This window comes from Aquarana catesbeiana, linkage group LG04, assembly GCF_042186555.1.
Source record: "Aquarana catesbeiana isolate 2022-GZ linkage group LG04, ASM4218655v1, whole genome shotgun sequence".
Classification (NCBI taxonomy): Eukaryota; Metazoa; Chordata; class Amphibia; order Anura; family Ranidae; genus Aquarana; species Aquarana catesbeiana.
In genome coordinates, this window is record NC_133327.1 from 219459582 (window position 1) to 219476067 (window position 16486).

General features: G+C 47.2%; 1 protein-coding gene across 4 annotated transcripts in view; it reads left to right on the forward strand.

The window, feature by feature from the left end:
* Window positions 1–12718: 12718 nt before the first annotated feature.
* Window positions 12719–16486, forward strand: part of GPR160 (G protein-coupled receptor 160) — an 87786-nt gene continuing 84018 nt past the window's right edge. Inside the window, exon 1 of one of the 4 annotated variants that reach the window (XM_073626173.1) lies at window positions 12719–12866. The gene's annotated coding sequence lies outside the window, so the exon portion shown is untranslated. The remainder of the gene's footprint in view (window positions 12867–16486) is intronic. The other 3 variants (XM_073626174.1, XM_073626176.1, XM_073626175.1) reach the window with 3 other exon arrangements.

Sequence of the window (16486 nt, forward strand, 5' to 3'; positions counted from 1 at the left end):
TAACCCTCCCTGTCCTTAACTACTTTCAGTTCAGAAAAGGACAATTGTTCAGACATACAGAGGGCAACGCCTCATTTTTTTCCATTGCATTAGTTTACTAGCAGGTAGGAAATTGTTTATGGAAATATTTTGGGGCAAAAGATTGCAGGAGGTGAGTTTCCCATAATGCTATTATGTCCAAACCTATGGACTGATAATATGTGAAAGCCTTTTTACGCTTCAGCAGAGAATTAAGACCTTGAACGGCTTCACAGCCTGGTTCCCTACTGTGCATGCGCGAGTCGCGCTTCGCAATCCCACTGGTCCCTGCTGTCTTCTGGGACCTGTGTGTCTCCCAGAAGACAGCGGGGGGGCGGAAGAGGCACCGGACAAGGCGTAGATATCCGCGGATACTGTGGCTATCTATGCCCGGAAGTGGGAGCAAATACCTGAATTATGCAGGTATCTGCTCCCCCCTGAAAGGTGCCAAATGTGACACCGGAGGGGGGGAGGATTCCGAAAAGTGGAAGTTGCCACGAAGAGTTAATCCAGCTCTGAGCAATCCTCTTATCTTTTTTCAGTAAGATAAAAATGGACACACAGAGAAATGGGTGTCCATTCTTCCCCCTTGCTGTGACAGACAGGTGATTTCCTTATCTCATGAACTAGCGTGAGAGAGGCATTCTGTGTACTTCACATGCCGCTCCTTTCTTCTGCAGCTCTCCCAGGATTGGCTGTTCCACACCTCAGCATGATTGGACACAGAATCTGGATTTTTGTGGGGCTACAAACAGAAAAAATGGGAGATATTTGACAAGTAAGGATACATACAGGAGGCATGTATATCCTTAGAGATAAGCACTATGGCAGTCGTTTTTCAATGATGAGAGTGGGTTTACATCCAATTTAAGAAGGATATATAAAATACAAGACTGAAAAATAAAGAGTAAAGGTTAGATGGCAACCAAGCACTGAAAAAAGAGCAGTAAACAAAATGAACATAGTTAAAAAAACACAAGATAAAAACCAACGGTATAAACAATTTTAGTCATCAGACTTCCGTATGTGGTCTGGAATGTGTACAATTCAAGAAGTGAGAGGAGATTTACCAAGATACCCCTGCCAGCACTAAACGTAGGTGAAGGTAGATCGTAGAATAAAAATGAACCGGTATGTCCATGGAGGAGAGGACTAGTATCAGTAGATTCCACAAAGGTGGATCATAAGATGCTCCCCACTGGAGACCAGGAAAATACAGTATTCACTGGAATAGGCAGCACAGTAAGCAATGTTCCTTGCAGCATGTGTTTCAAAGCAAGCAGACAGATGAGCTGGGAAGGAAGTAAGGAAACAACTTTATATTGTATAGGTTAATCTCTCCCCCTTTTCGAACACATCAGCCCCCTGTCAGGCAGATTACAGTAGACATAGTGACTTATTGGGAAGATATGGTTCCTCATTTACCCAAATTCCACAAACATGGAAATTTCCAATAATCGTGGCATGCTGCTGTTGCTCACGTGACCCCCACATTGATATGTATTGAAAGGAAACCGACCATAGGGTGGGTGGACAGGATATGAACTCAAAAGGAAATTCAATACTGACATTAAGTAGAGAGATGAGATAAAGGTGGTAAATTGTTGTGAAATGCACACGCGACAATAACAGCAACAAGTGGATAGTTCAAAGTTCTTCTTTTCGTTTAGGCTAGATGTGCCTGTTTGAGAAGGAGGCCCTACCTCTTTCACCTATGCTGTGTATGTACATTTATGTTCTCTATGTTGCCAGTCGTAGCCCCTGCGTGGGGGGACTAGGTGTGTTTGTATTACTGTATATTTTTGATATACCTACAATTAAAATTATTGAACACGAAAAGTTCAAAGTTCTTGGAACATTTTTTATTTTAATTAAAAAAAAAATTGCCTTTACAAATCACTTTGAATTAGAAGACACTAATAATGAAATATTAACACCCTCATGTAATGTTATTTTATTCTGAGGGAATTGAATTTATATTTTAATATTTTTAGTGAAAATGTAACTCATTTTGTAACTGCTGTTAACAAGATAAAACTTGGTGGAAGAGTTGCTTTCAGTGTGTAGACTATATTGGAGAGACTACTACTGTATGTCACAGACTGTGATACTTCCCCCTTCTTCACTCACTCACAGAATCTTCTGTGCCCAGACACTTTTTGCAAGTGTTTAAATTATTTATGTAACATGTGCCAAGCACCTGTGGCTTCAGTAAGTGCTTCAAGTTTTACTGAGAATTAAATTAAACCATGCAGAGGTCCCCCAAAGCTTACAGCAAAGTCAACTAAAATGTAAAACTGTGGTTCATAATCTGTTTTGGTTTAGGTACCTTGCATGCATCTGCCAACTCCTTGATTAAACATGTTCATTTTGTTCAGAAAAAATAGGGTGAAATGTACTACACAAACAGCTTTTTATTTGATGTGATTATCAACCTCAAATTGATTGAAAAGTGTATTTTATATATTTTCACATTTTCAGCTATGCTGAATGCTGAAAGAGGCCCAACAACTTTTGAAAAAAAATAACAAAGTTACCAAAAAAGTATTATTTTTTCCCTTTAGGTCGGTTCATGCTGGAATGAATGCGTTCCTGTCCGTTCCCACACATTCTTGTTTTGACACCCTATTAACTTCAGTGAGTTGCTAACCATATTGGAAAGTGGAAAACATAGTGCAAGCACTTCATCTTCAGATACTGCCGCACCAAACTGCAGTACCATGTGGTTTGATGGCTGCAAACTGGAGAGTTTAATAAAAGACCAGTTGGATTCATGAAAGACAGAAGTTGTCAAACAAACCTAATTTCTTTTTATGAGGAGGTAAGTAAAACCTTGGACAGAGGGGTGGCTGTGGAATGGTATACTTGGATTTTGGGAAAGCGTTTGACACAGTTCCCCACACACGGCTCATGTGTAAGGTAAAGTCTACAGGCTTGGAAAGATCAATTTGTAAATGGATAGAAAACGGGCTAAAAGACAGAATTCAGAGAGTGGTGGTTAATGATTCTTACTCTGGTCTAAGGTTATCAGTGGTGTACCCCAAGGTTCAGTGTTGGGACCCTTACTTTTTAATACCTTTATAAATGATATAGGGTCTGGGATTAAAAGTACCATTTCCGTCTTTGTAGATGACACTAAGCTATGTAGTGGAATAACATCCTTACAGGATGTCGCCAACTTACAAGCCGACCTCATTGCACTAATTGGGCAACTAAGTGGCAAATGAGGTTTAATGTTGATAAATGTAAAGTTATGCACTTGGGGCCTAATAATATGCATGCATCATACATACTAGGGGGAGTATAACTGGGGGAATCCATAGTGGAGAAGGATCTGGGGGTTTTGGTAGATCATAAGCTCAATAATAGCATGCAATGCCAAGGTGCGGTTTCCAAAGCAAGCAAAGTCCTTTTTAAGAGAGGTATGGACTTCAGAGCGAGAGATATAAATTTGCCTCTGTACAAATCATTAGTAAGAACTCATCTGGAATATGCAGTTCAGTTTTGGGCACCAGTTCTCAAAAATGATATCGGGGAAATGGAGACAGTGTAGAGAAGGGCAACCAAACTGATAAGAGGCATGGAGGAGCTCAGCTATGAGGAAAGATTAGAGGAAATTAATCTATGCCCTCTTGAGAAGAGATTAAGGGGGATGTGATCAACATGTACAAATACATAAGTGGTCCATATAGTGAACTTGGTGTTGAGTTATTCACTTTAAGGTCATCACAGAGGACAAGGGGGCAGTCTTTATGTCTAGAGGAAAAAAGATTTCATCTCCAAATACGGAAAGGTTTCTTCACAGTAAGAGCTGTGAAAATGTGGAATAGACTCCCTCCAGAGTTGGCTCTGGCAAGCTCAGTAGATTGCTTTAAAAAAAGGCCTGGATTCATTCCTAAATGTACATAATATAACTGGGTACTAACATTTATAGGTAAAGTTGAGCCAGGGAAAATCCGGTTGCCTCTTGAGGGATCAGGAAGGAATTTTTTCCCCTGCTGTAGCAAATTGGAGCATGCTTTGCTGGGGTTTTTTTGCCTTTCTCTGGATCAATTGTGGGTGAAGGATTGTGTATATGGGATTGTATTTTTATTTTTTTTTTTGGTTGAACAGGATGGACTTGTGTCTTTTTTCAACCTGACTAACTATGTAACTATGTAACAAACCCAGCACATTTGGGGTTCCCATAACAATGAACTGACACCCGCATGCGCCTCGCAAGGGCAGTACATTCACGCTCAGTGCGGGAAACACGCATGGATTGCATCTTTCCCACAGCGCATTCTGGTGTGAACAGGTCCTCAAAGTGGAGTTCCGGTCATAAATATTCTTAAAATTGTCCCCTCCTCCATCCTAACATCTATCTTTACTAGCCAACAGCTGTATACTTGTCTATCTTCAGGCTGCCGCAGTCCAGGCACATGATCCGGCTCAGAAAAGGTGTTCAGAGCCCAGTGTGCATGAAACCAAAAAAGAATTCCATTTAAAAAAAGAAACTCCTTGATACATCATATTATATAGTATAAACAAATTCATTTTACAAGACAATTTTATCAGTATTTTTTTTAATAGTCGCCATGCATTAGTGAGTTCCTTTCCTACAACTTCATTCTTATTATAGAGATGCATCTTTTAATAGCAAATGTGTTTCTAAATACATTCTAAAATATTGTTAGTATCATCAAAAAAATACAGTTTTTTTTTTTGTGGATTTTTTTATGTTAAATTCCAGTCTTTAGAAATTGTAAGACTAGGTTCACATCTATGCATGTGCCATTGATGCGTTTTCAGCTTGTTTTGCTTTTTTTCATGCATGTTTTTGATGCATTTTTAAATTAATTTTGTGTTTTTTGGGAAGTGATGATGTTGCTATGAGGAGGTGTCTGTAGCAACTGCAAATGCACCAAAAATGCACGTACATGCATTTTTAATGCACTTTTGATGCAATTCTATTGAAGTCTATGGAGCCAAAAACGCACCACGCTGCGTGTAAAACAGTCCCTGCACCTTTCCAAAAAATGCATTGCAGGAAACTGGATAAATGTGAATGGGACCCATGGAAAAGAAAGTTAAATGGATTGTAGTGTGTTTATGTGGATCTGCAAATGCACTAAAAACGCATAGATGCAAACCTAGCCTAAATGTCCCTTTTGGAAATTATACATATTTGCCAACCATGTACCATTTTTTCCCCAATGTTGATCTTTGCAAGGTGATTTTAAAAATGGATCCATCTTGCTCATGACAACTCTCCAGAATACATGACCTCTAACTTGTTGTGTTACAGATATAATATCAGCAGGAAAAGACCAACAAAGAAGCTAACCCATGAATATTTCTTCAGTCTTATCTGTGTAGCAACTACTGTATTTGGTTTTGTTATATCTTACAGTAGAAAATGGTATTTGCTCTGTAAAGTTACGCAAGGCTTGGCTTTATTTAGTAATGCATTATACAGTATAGTGCTTAACAGTTCATAGTAACTGTACAATAATCATTAAACTCTTAAAAAATGAAATGTCATTATTTTCTAGGGGTCACTGCATGTTGCACAGCATTATTTGTTCTTTCATTGTATAACCAAAGGTAAGCTGTATTTGCTCCTGAAAATGCTAGTTGCCTGACTCCCTATCCTAAGTATCCTGCCTAACCTGTATAAAAAAAAAGATATGTGTACTTACCCATTTTCAATCCGCTCCAGTCTAAGGACCACGGCTATGGAACGCTCTACCTACTCACATCCGCATGGAAGAAAACCATCAGGCCTTCAGAAAGAAACTCAAGACCTACCTCTTCTAAGAAGCTTGACAACACAGGATGGATCCAGTGCCTTGAGGCAATTCAGTTCGCAACTGCAGCGCTATACAAATCATTCATTCATTCATGATCCTGTGGCTCTGTGTAAGGGAGCACTCAACAACAGGGGTGAATTTCGGGTGCCATAACCCAACCATTGGGGTCCTCCCTCCACTCCCCTGCAGCAGCTGCTCACTGACACACGGAAGCCAGAGCTGTAGCAACACATGATCAGTCCAGAGCAGAATAAAATAGGTAAGTAGATACATCTTTATTTATACAGGTTTGGCAGGATAGGTAGGAGGAGGGGGAGTGAACAGTTTTAAGAATAGTTAAAGAGCTTTTCTTCCACTTTAAGGATGCCATTCATGGCTAGAATTTAAGCCGATTCAGCACGCAGGCTAAGCAAAAGAAATTTGTGCACTTATGGCCAGCTTTACTTAGCTATAAAGGGCTTCCAGTCATGTTGGAACTCCCTGATCAGCCAACTTGTTATGAATCAGCAACTCGGGAAGTAATGAAGTCAAAGGACAGCCAAGGCCCCTTTCTGTTCCAAACAGCAGGGGATCATCTTACAGCATTGCTGTATGGGCAGCCGGGAGTAAATGGACTCCGTTGTCCGTTTACACTCGACTACTCCTGATCCGCTCGGCTTAAACGGAAGAGGACCCGATTGGACCCGGAAGTAGGCGGGTGTAAACAGGACAAAAATTCAATTTACATTTGCCTATCCAGAGGGATGAATGGACCTTCCGATCTAAAAAACTGACATGTGGACCTGATCGGAACACCTGTGGGAAAGGGGCCCTAGTATTTTCAGGAGGGCGTAAATTGGAGCCTGCATACAGTGCCCTGAAAAAGTATCCATACCCCCTGAAATTTTCCACATTTTGACATGTTACAACCAAAAACGTAAATTTATTTTATTGGGATTTTATGTGTTAGACTAAATAATTGTGAAGTGGAAGGAAAATGATAAATGGTTTTCAAATGTTTTTATAAATAAATATGTGAAAAGTTTGGCGTGCATTTGTATTCAGCTCCCCTGAGTCAATACTTTGTAGAACCACCTTTCGCATGCATCTAAACACGAAGTGCATTTGCGGGTGCAAAAGCACCTTGCGATTTCTTGCTCGACCAACCAAGCCTTCAATTTCACCTCATGTGGCCACAAAAAAGAAATATTGTGGCCAGGAATCTTCTTTTCGATTTTCGATTGTATTTTTCACATGATTCTTCCATGATTGATTAGAAATTTGTTTGTTTTTAAAAAAAATTCTAACATGCCAGATCACTCAAATTCAATGACTGCACGAAATTGGCCGTTGCTGCAGCTCACTAATGGTCCGAAATTTAACAAAAACTCTTAATTTCGATTTTTGAAAGAAATTTTGTTGGAATTCGACCCATGTATGGCTGACATTAGTTTGTAAAATCAGATCAATTGGGATCAAGTGACGTTCAGTGTAGTTTAGCTAGCAGGCTCTGCAGGCAGAGTCTCTATTGCCTTCCCCTGGCTTTTAGTAAGTTCCGGAACTTAGTAGGTGGGGGTATGATGATGAAAGCATGTCTATTCAAGGGATCTCTCCACCTTCTGGTTAAGGACAGGCCAGAAGGTGGCGAGATGGCCCTTAAATTTTGTAGAGCCTGGCCATGTGGGGAGAGATTCCAGGATCCAGAGGCCTCGAGGGGACCCCTAATGACCGACATTTGTTCAAGAGACATGCTGGACATCTGACCAGCATCAGATCAACACATGCTGCCAATGGCTGTGAGGCCTGATCAGTGTATTCTGGTAATAGTGTCCCCTTGTCAGAATACAAAGGTACAGCAGGGGAGATCGCTGCACCAACATTGCTTGTGTTGGTACAGCGATCTGTCAGTTTTTTTTATTTTGTTTAACTCCCTGGATTGAATGAAAAATAAACTTGCAGTGTGTACCAGACTTAACTCTTCCTTCAACTCTATGCACTGCAACATGTTGTGACACTGTGGTGACATGCGTTGAGTAGAGAGAAGCCTGGTTGTCCTCCTACTTCCTCTTTGGTGACGGGAGCTATCAAGGAAGAATTAACCCTGCTCATTCCTCAGCATAGGCTCAATGACCTTCTGTTCATTCCTGTGACTACATCTGTCTACATTACAATAAAGACATTTTTTTTGGCCGCGGTGTGCGGCTGCCTATTCCATGTTTCCTTGTTTGTTGAGGTGGCAAGCCAGGCAGCACCTGTGGGGTTACCTTTGGGATATCCTTGGCTCACATGGACCTGTAGGGTTACCTGCTGTGGGATCTCCTCGGCTCACCTTGACCTGTGGGGTTACCTGCTGTGGGATCTACTTGGCTTACCTGGACTTGTGGTGTTACCTAATGTAGGATCTCCTCGGCTCACCTGGACCTGTGCGGCTACCTGCTGTGGTATCTCCTTGGCTCACCTTGACCTGTGGGGTTACCTGCTGTGGGATCTCCTCAGCTCGCCTGGACCTGTGGGGCTACCACCTGTGGGATCGCCTCGGCTCACCTGGACCTTTGGGACTACCTGCTGTGGGATCTCCTCGGCTCACCTGGACTTGTGGGTTTACCTGCTGTGTGATATCCTCAGCTCATCTGGACCTGTGGGGTTACCTGCTGTGGGATCTCCTCGGCTCACCTGGACTTGTGGGGCTACCAGCTGTAGGATCTCCTTGGCTCACCTGGACCTGTGGGGTTACCTGCTTTGGGATCTCCTCAGCTCACCTGGACCTGTGGGGCTACCAGCTGTGGGATCTCCTTGGCTCACCTAGACCTGTGCAACTACCAGCTGCGGGATCTCATCGGCTCACCTGGACCTGTAATGTTACCTGCTGTGGGATCTCCTCGGGTCATCTGTACCTGTGCGGCTACCAGCTGTGGGATCTCCTCGGCTCACCTAGACCTGTGCAGCTACCAGCTGCGGGATCTCCTCGGCTCACCTGGACCTGTGAGGTTACCTGCTGTGGGATCTCCTCGGGTCATCTGGACCTGTGTGGCTACCAGCTGTGGGATCTCCTCGGCTCACCAGGACCTTTGGGACTAACTGCTGTGGGATCTCCTCGGCTCACCTGGACCTGTGGGGCTACCTGCTGTGGGATCTCCTCGGCTCACCTGGACCTGTGGGGCTGCCTGCTGTGGGATCTCCTTGACTCACCTGGACCTGTGGGGCTGCCTGCTGTGGGATCTCCTTGGCTCACCTGGACCTGTGGGGTTACCTTTGGGATATCCTTGGCTCACATGGACTAGTAGGGTTACCTGGTGTGGGATCTCCTCGGCTCACCTGGACCTGTGGGGTTACCTGCTGTGGGATGTCCTTGGCTCATCTGGACCTGTGGGGTTACCTACTGTGGGATCTCCTCGGCTCACCTGGACCTGTGGGGCTACCTGCTGTGGTATCTCCTTGGCTCACAAGGACCTGTGGGGTTACCTGCTGTGGGATCTCCTCTGCTTACCTGGGCCCGTGGGGCTACCTGCTGTGTGATATCCTCAGCTCACCTGGACCTGTGGGGTTACCTACTGTGGGATCTCCTCGGCTCACCTGAACCTGTGGGGCTACCAGCTGTGGGATCTCCTCGGCTCACCTGGACCTCTGAGGTTACCTGCTGTGGGATCTCCTCGGCTTATCTGGACCTGTGGGGCTACCAGCTGTGGGATCTCCTTGGCTCACCTGGACCTGTGGGACTACCTGCTGTGGGATCTCCTCGGCTCACCTGGGCATGTGGGGTTACCTGCTGTGTGATATCCTCAGCTCACCTGGACCTGTGGGGTTACCTGCTGTGGGATCTCCTCGGCTCACTTGGACTTGTGGGGCTACCAGCTGTAGGATCTCCTCGGCTCACCTGGACCTGTGGGGTTACCTGCTGGGGGATCTCCTCGGCTCACCTGGTCTTGTGGGGCTACCAGCTGTGGGATCTCCTCGGCTCACCTAGACCTGTGTGACTACCAGCTGTGGGATCTCCTCGGCTCACCTGGACCTGTGGGACTACCTGCTGTGGGATCTCCTTGGCTCACCTGGACATGTGGGGTTACCTGCTGTGGGATCTCCTCGGCTCACTTGGACTTGTGGGGCTACCAGCTGTAGGATCTCCTCGGCTCACCTGGACCTGTGGGGTTACCTGCTGTGGGATCTCCTCGGTTCACCTGGACTTGTGGGGCTACCAGCTGTGGGATCTCCTCAGCTCACCTAGACCTGGGCGACTACCAGCTGTGGGATCTCCTCGGCTCACCTGGACCTGTGAGGTTACCTGTTGTGGGATCTCCTTGGGTCATCTGGACCTGTGGGGTTACCTGCTGTGGGATCTCCTTGACTCACCTGGACCTGTGGGACTACCTGCTGTGGGATCTCCTCGGCTCACCTGGACCTGTGGGGTTACCTGCTGTGGGATCTCCTTGGCTCACCTGAACCTGTGGGAGTACATGCTGTGGGATCTCCTCGGCTCACCTAGACCTGTGGGTTTACCTACTGTGTGATCTCGGCTCACCTGGACCTGTGGGGTTACCTGCTGTGGGATCTCATCGGCTCACCTGGACCTGTGTGGCTACCTGCTGTGGGATCTCCTCTGCTCACCGTGACCTGTGGGGTTACATTTTCTGGGATCCTCTTGGCTCACCTGGACCTGTGGGGCTACCAGCTGTGGAATCTCCTCGGCTCATCTGGACATGTGGGGTTATCTGCTGTGGGATCTCCTCAGCTCACCTGAACCTGTGGTGTTACCTGCTGTGGGATCTCCTCGGCTCACCTATACCTGCGGGGCTGCCTGCTGTGGGATCTCCTCGGCTCACCTGGGCCTGTGGGGCTACCAGCTATGGGATCTCCTTGGTTCACCTGGACCTGTGGGACTACCTGCTTTGGGATCTGCTCGGCTCACCTGGATCTGTGGGGTTACCTGCTGTGGGATCTCCTTGGGTCACCTGGACCTGTGGGGTTATCTGCTGTGGGATCTCCTTGGCTTACCTGGACCTGTGGGGCTACCAGCTGTGGGATCTTCTCGGCTCACCTGGACCTGTGGGACTACCAGCTGTGGGATCTCCTTGGCTCATCTGGACCTGTGGGGTTACCTGCTGTGTGATCTCCTCTGCTCACCTGGACCTGTGGGGATACCTGCTGTGGGATCTCCTTGGCTCACTTGGACCTGTGGGGCTACCTGCTGTGGGATCTCCTCGGCTCACCTGGACCTGTGGGGCTACCAGCTGTGGGATCTCCTCGGCTCACCTGGACCTCTGAGGTTACCTGCTGTGGGATCTCCTCGGCTTATCTGGACCTGTGGATCTACCAGCTGTGGGATCTCCTTGGCTCACCTGGACCTATGGTGCTACCAGCTGTGGGATCTCCTTGGCTCACCTGGATCTGTGGGCCTACCTGCTGTAGGATCTCCTCGGCTCACTTGGACCTGTGGGGTTACCTGCTGTGGGATCTCCTTGGCTCATCTGGACCTGTGGAGCTACCAGCTGTGGGATCTCCTTGGCTCACCTGGACCTGTGGGGCTACCAGCTATGGGATCTCCTTGGCTCACCTGGATCTGTGGGCCTACCTGCTGTAGGATCTCCTCGGCTCACTTGGACCTGTAGGGTTACCTGCTGTGGGATCTCCTCGGCTCACCTGGACCTGTGGGGCTACCTGCTGTGGGACATCCTCTGCTCACCTGGACCTGTGGGGTTTACTGCAGTGGGATCTCCTCGGTTCACCTGGACCTGTGAGGTTACCTGCTGTGGGATCTCCTCGGCCCACCTGGACCTGTGGGGTTACCTGCTGTGGGATTTCCTCTGCTAATCTGGACCTCTGGGGCTACCTGCTGTGAGAGCTCTTCGGGTCGCCTTCTGACCCCCACAGCTCACTGGACTAAAAAAGGAAAAGCACACGTTCAGCGTCCGCTGCCGCTCTCCCTATTCATGTGCCCCTTTCAGGATGCCGGACACATGAAATACTATGGCGTGGATATGTATTTTGAAGCACGTGATTAGAGCCAGAGGTTCTAATAGGCTTCAAAATAGAGTGGGCTAGGGGTGCAGAGCATTGCGTCCCAATCCCACCCTGTTGTTTGAAATAGCGAATTAATTTTTGCTATTTTCACACTAAGGTTCCTCCCTGCCAATCAGGAGGCATGTCAGTGACAGTCGGGGATGCGCCTGGCTGCATTTGATGGCACAGAAGCTGTATTTGATGGGCACAGTGACTGCATATGATGGGCACAGTGACTGTACTTGCTGGGCACAGTGACTGTAATTGATGGGCACAGTGGCTGCATCTGATGGCACATTGGCTGCATTTGAGGGGGACACAGTGGCTGCATTGGATGGCACAGTGGCTGCATTTGATGGGCACAGTTGCTGTATTTGATGGGCACAGTGGCTGCATTTGCTGGGCACAGTGGCTGCAATTGATGGCACAGTTGCTGCATTTGATAGGCACAGTGTGGCTGCAATTGATGGGTTTTTTAGTCATTTTTGAGAATTTTTCAGTTTGTTTGCGCCTCCCCAAAAATTTTGAGCACCAGCCGCCACTTTTCAGCATTCATCTAGAGAGGAGTGCAGAGGATGCCAAGTTCATGTCTAGTGGTGACTGGTGAGGTGCCTGCTAAAACATAGACAGGCTGTATTTTCATTCCCTCATCTCTATGCACTGTTATGGTATAAACAAGACAGCTAAAAAAAAAAAAAAAAACATTGACTATGTGTTTTTGCATTAAGCCTATGCTGATCTATGTAATAAGTGTAACTCTAGGAAAAGCTTGTTCCTAGTGTGTGACACAGACAGGAAGCTCCTCGGACCTCATTGTATACACTGGGAGTGGGAGAAGAATGGGGTGTACACACAGGACAGGTGGATGGGGGGCGGAAGGTTACAATAGGAGAAGGAAAAGGTGAGCTGTCACACCTGTGCGGGGACCGCCCCCCACACACACAGCTCCGCCCACCCCAGCACATCACTGGGAGCGCCCTGCTATAGTAAGGAGGGGCGGGACGAAATATGTCCGTGTATCTCGGGTACGAAAGGCAGAAGGAGCCGGAGCACGATGTGACAGGAGCGGACACCTTGCTGTAGGTAAGTGACAGGCCGGACTGGGGGAGGTGTCATGTATGAGGACCGAGGTCAGCACAGCACAGAGGAGGACGGGGGTTTCTTGTACTCGGCTCTGGGCTGCCAACATCGAGCGATGTGTTCCAGTAGATGTGAGGAACCTGGAGAGTGCAAAATCTGGTGCAGCTGTGCATGGCAGCCAATCGGCTTCTAACTTCAGCTTGTTCAATTTAACCTGGAAGCTGATTGGTTGCTATACACAGCTGTACCAGATTTTGCAGTCTCCAGTTTTAGTAAATCAGCCCCACGGTGTTTTACCCACCTGCTGACAAATGCGATACTGATTTACTAAAGGAGGTGAGGATCCTTCTAGAGTAAATTGGGTGAATCTTCATACCTTGGATAATTTTGAAGCTTGGTTCTCAAAGGGCTTTAACAGGCAGTGTTAGAGATGAGCCTGGACATCCTTCCAATGCCTTTCTAACCCAAACTTCAATATTTTTTTTATTTTTTTTTTGTACCTTGGGTTGAGTGTCGGAGGGGGGGGAGGGGGGGGGGTCGGTCTCTTACCCTGGGCTGAGCATCGGGGGAGGTGGGTCGGGCTCGTACCCTGGGCTGAGCATCGGGGGAGGTGGGTCGGGCTCGTACCCTGGGCTGAGCGTCGGAGGGGGGGGATGGGTCGGGCTCGTACCCTGGGCTGAGCGTCGGAGGGGGGGGGATGGGTCGGGCTCGTACCCTGGGCTGAGCGTCGGGGGGGGGGGATGGGTCGGGCTCGTACCCTGGGCTGAGCGTCGGAGGGGGGGGGATGGGTCGGGCTCGTACCCTGGGCTGAGCGTCGGAGGGGGGGGGATGGGTCGGGCTCGTACCCTGGGCTGAGCGTCGGAGGGGGGGGGATGGGTCGGGCTCGTACCCTGGGCTGAGCGTCGGAGGGGGGGGGGATGGGTCGGGCTCGTACCCTGGGCTGAGCTTCGAAGGGGGGGGATGGGTCGGGCTCGTACCCTGGGCTGAGCTTCGGAGGGGGGGGGGGGATGGGTCGGGCTCGTACCCTGGGCTGAGCGACGGTGGGGGGTCGGGCTCGTACCCTGGGCTGAGCGACGGTGGGGGGTCGGGCTCGTACCCTGGGCTGAGCGACGGTGGGGGGTCGGGCTCGTACCCTGGGCTGAGCGTCGGGGGGGGGGGGGGGTGCGCGTTTTTGGTCGGGCTCATACCCTGGGTTGAGTGTGGGGGGGGGGAGGGCTCATACCCAGGGTTGAGTCTACTACTTTAAACCTGCTGCCACCTTCATTCTAAGTCTACTAACCTGTAAAGCAAAAATATCTATACTTGCTTATTCTGAGGACACTCTTGTCACGTGATGAGCTCCCTGGAACAGCTGACAATGGTAAGGCAATTGTTGGCAATTTCTCCTCTACTGGCCATTGGAGAGATCATGTGGCTGAACCAGAGTGCCCTCAGCATGGGTAAATATACACATCTTTCTTTTACACAGTGTAGTTAGAATGAGGGTGGGAGCATGTTTAGGTATAGTTAGGATTTGACTGGGCTTCTGCTTTTAAGTGGTTCTACAGGCAGAAGGCTTATTTCCTCTAATACATTCTCTGCATTAGGCTGGGTTCACAATATTGCCACATGCGGCTCACAGCAGGGTTTCGGTGTGTCCCAGTTCACCATTTCAGGTCCGATTTCAGCCTGAAATTTTGGGCTGAATTTGGACCTGAAACAGACCCAAAGATGCACATGACTCCTGTTCAATGTTGCACCGGAGCCGCAGTGAAGATATGTGAACCCGCTCCATAGAGAGCCAGTCACAATCTCCTACCATGCGAATTGGATGCAGTGAGCACAGCCTCAAGGAAATAAACCTTCTGCATGTTCCTGCCACCCTCTTATATTTCTCTGAGCCCGATCTTGATGGACACACAAAGTGGGACTCGGTAAAACAGCACATTTTTGCATGTGCATGCATCCATGTTTATGCATGTGCCTAGAGTTGATACAGAATTATGGCCATTAGAATGCATTAATGTCCGTTTAGGCGCTTTTGAGCATTTTTTAATGTCAAAAGCTCCAAGTTTTAGAGGCAGAAAAAAACACCCCTCAAATGCCTGTACAAGCAGTGTGCATGAGGCCTAAAAATGCTGCATGCTCTATTTTTTTTTTTTTTTTCAGTGCACATCAATGTACTGCATTGGTGTGAACTGAAATAAAAGGGCATAAGGCGAAATGCTTTGTCTATGCGTTGGACAAAGCTGCCAAGTGCATATGTTGTAAATGGGCTCTTAGTAAATCAGCCTTGTTGAAAATGGTGGATGGCACATCTGATAGACTGAAATGATGCAAAAAAAAAATAGAGCTTTTTCCCACGTCTCGTTTAAGAGCAGGGAGGAATAGAACATTTTGAAGTTTTTGTTTTTTTTTTTCACCTTGGTATCGTATTTTAAGCTAGGTTTGGACCTCTACATGAAGAAAAGGTTCAGTATAATAAAGGTGATCCATGCTGGGAGGGGTTCTTTGGCAGGCAAAGGCCATGTGCCTACATGCTCCAGAGATGGAAATGCAGGCCATGGCCACCATTAATGGAACCTGTATTTCTCAAATGTGTATTTTAGGCAACAAATGATTTCTATGTCTGACTAAAGCCAAACTTGTTTTGTTCTTGAATGGAATGAGGAAAGGAAATCTCAATGTTTTCAAAACTAAGAGAAAAACATATTTGGAACTCTCCTTTGGGTGTAGATAAACAACTGATTCACACACCATGGATTGTTCAACGCAAGGGCTGTGCCACATGGGTGATTATGCTGCTGTTGACACTTTACCAAAAGTGGAATCCCCAAGGAGAGGTTTTCGCTTATCTTAAACAATTGGCTGCCTAAATGGCCTGGAATGCTACCCTCTTGCTAATGTGGGAACCGTAATGGAGCTGGTCTGGCTAGCGAGGGTGTGAACCCCCCCCCCAATAGTCAATGTTAATGCTCTGTTAATAATCTTGTGGCTAGCGAGTTGTTGCCAGCAATTGGGTTGCTTGTGTCATATGAGCTGTAGGCTTGCTACCGATGAGATGTTGCCCATCCTTTTTTTTTTGGGACCCAATCCTTTCGCCTGATGGACAGAAGGGACATACAGCCAGGTAGTGGGCGAGAAGAGGAAAAGATCACACTTGTTTCATGGCAGGTATTTGATGATAAATATTTCTAATGTAGAAGGTGGTGGTTGTTACCCTTTAGATATCCATACGTTGGTCAATGAGCTTTTCATGAAGCTGTGAAAAGGATGGGATCAGGCTGCCTATGGCCTCAATGCAGATCTGTAATCAAGTTCTTGTATTTGGTGTTTTTGTTCACCCAAAGCTCTGTCAGGACCTTTTTAAACAAAAAAAAAAAAAAGTCAGACAACCCAGCCTGAGGTGAGCATGAGCTAGGCAAGCTTAATGGTGGTTGGTGTTCCAAGGACTTCTAAGAATCATTTGGTAGTCCGCATAGTCTTCAGTGGACTAACACTTTAAAGAACAAGTGAGTTTTACAGATTCCTGTATTTTGTCCATAGGTGTACTGTCAGTGTCTTCATCCCCATTCCAAGAATGATGGTTCCACCAGCGCTTGGATTTTGAAACTTCTATAATATAAGCGTAAAAAGATGGTATG